This window comes from Triticum aestivum, chromosome 4A (assembly GCF_018294505.1).
Source record: "Triticum aestivum cultivar Chinese Spring chromosome 4A, IWGSC CS RefSeq v2.1, whole genome shotgun sequence".
NCBI classification, from domain to species: Eukaryota; Viridiplantae; Streptophyta; class Magnoliopsida; order Poales; family Poaceae; genus Triticum; species Triticum aestivum.
Window position 1 is genome coordinate 163,634,966 of NC_057803.1, and position 2,504 is coordinate 163,637,469.

Consider the following 2,504-nt stretch of genomic DNA (forward strand, 5'->3'; position numbering starts at 1 on the left):
TACAGCCGCTGCAGCGCCTAGCGTGGAGGCGTCACACTGTACAGTGCAACGCCTCCGCAGAGAGAAAATACTTTGTTTGCAAGCTACAGCCGCTGCAGCACCTAGCCTGGAGGCGCCACACTGTACAGTGCAACGCCCAGTAGCTTGCAAACACTTTGTTTGCTCTCTGCTTAGCTCAGCCCAGGTGTGCAATGCCTCAGTGCTAGGCGCTGCATTATACAGTGTGACGCCTAGCACTGAGGCGTTGCACGCCTGGGCTGAGCTAAGCAGAGAGCAAACACCAAGTTTGCAACCTACAGCCGCTGCAGCGCCTAGCCTGGAGGCGCCACACTGTACAGTGCAACGCCTCAGAGCTAGGCGTTGCACTTGTACTTAGCAAATTTTTTGGCACATGCACACATATTCCGATGAGAGATAGTAGTTCATGACACATAGTAGTTCACGACACATATGCACAAAGTACTTCACGACACATAGCAAGCAAAGAACTGTGAAGACAACATATGCACAAAGTACTTCACGACACATACTAGTTCATAATACATAGTACTTCACGACACATAGTAGATCACAACCAAATCGAGGAGGAGAGATAGTAGTTCATGACACATAGTAGTTCACAACCAAATCGGGAGGAGAGATAGTAGTTCATGACACATAGTAGTTCACAACCAAATCGAAGAGCATAGTTTAGAGGATAACACGATTATCGTCCACAAGCAAGTTAAAGATGACATAGCTCTATTGCGTAGAGCAAGGCCCCTTTCCCTTCTTGTTCTTCCTCTCTTCTTCCTCTTCCTCCTCCCTTTTCCTTATGAGGTGGGCCTCCTTAACCACCCTCCACATGAATATCTTATCCTCCCTCTCTTTTTTTTCAGCTGCAATTGCCCAAAGCTTCATGGTTCCTTCTTCAAAATCCTTTTGACGCTTCTTCTGTGCCTCCTCACATTTCCTCACCAACGCTTGCTCCCTAGCGCGCATCGCATTTGACGGTCTCTCTTTTGCCTTCCTCTTCTCCTCAAGCTCCTCTTCCTTCTTCTTCTTTAGCTTGGCTGCATCCTCCTCTCTAAACTTCTTCGCAGCCTTCTCCCACCATCCCGCCATCTCATCTTCGCCATCCTCCTTCATTGTTGGTTTGTTGGGTTGGGAAGCCGCCATACCTACAATGAGTGAAACATAATGGTTAGTAAAGACAATAAGAACAAATGGAAGCACATGTAAAATAAGAACATATGAAAAAGAAGAACATATGAAAAACAAGAATATTTGAAACATTATAGTTAGTGAGCAACATACGGAAATGGTCCATCGAGATATCCAAACATTCCTCTATAACGACCTTGCCCTTGTCCATCACCACGGCCAAGTCCATCACCAAGGCCAAGACCATCACCACGACCAAGACCATCACCACGGCCAACACCACCACCACGAGCTCTACCACCACCACGGCCTAGACTACCACCACCACAGCCTCTTGTAAGTCCTAGTTGCCGACCTCTTTGTTGCCTAGATCCTCTTTGACTAACACTTGGTTGGCTTAGCACTTGTTGGCTACCACTTGGTTGGCTTGGCACTTGTTGGCTACCACTAGGTTGGCTCCCACTTGGTTGGCTTGGCACTTGTTGGCTACCACTAGGCTGGCTCCCACTTGGTTGCCTTGGCACTTGTTGGCTACCACGTTGTTGCCTTCACACTTCTTGGCTACCTCTTGGTTGGCTTGTCACTTGTCGGCTACCACTTGGTTGGCTCCCTTGTGTAGCTCCTTGTTGGCTAGGGCTTGCATCATTTTTCTTGGACCTTTTCCTTGGTTTCGTACATTTTCTTTTGTTGTGGCCATGACCTTTGCATTCCCCACAACGGGAGCTCTCACGAGGCTCTTGGAATTGATCGTTTGACCGTATTGAACTATTGCCGTCACGGGTAATCCATGTGCACCTTTGAGCACCCTATTGAAGCATTCGGCCATATTGCTTGTCATTTGACCGTATCTCCGGCCATCTTCATCAAAAGCATGTGCCCACTTGTTCCGGTGTTGAATGTGCCTATTGATAAAGTCTTGACCCCCGTGATCAAGTTTTTTGTGTGCGAGCAATTTGTTCAACAAAGTGGCGAACCGCTTCTCGGAGAAAGCGAGACAACAATCTTGAAGATCATCGGCCAACTCCTTAAGGCCACATGCCCTATAGAAGTTAGAATAAAAGTGCCTCATGCACCATCGATGGTGCAACGGAGCATGCCCGGGAATGTCAATCTCCACCGCGTTAAGAATTCCTGGATGTCGATCCGATATGACACAAATTTCCCTTTGAGCGGGTAAAACCTTCGTCCTCAAAAGACGCAAAAACCACTCCCAGTTGTCATTGTTCTCCGCCTCAACCAAAGCAAATGTCAATGGCAACACCCGGTTATTGGCATCACTTGCTATCGCAACCAACAAGGTGCCCTTGTATTGTCCGGTCAAGAACGTGCCATCAATGGCGATGACCGGCCTATAGTGTTCG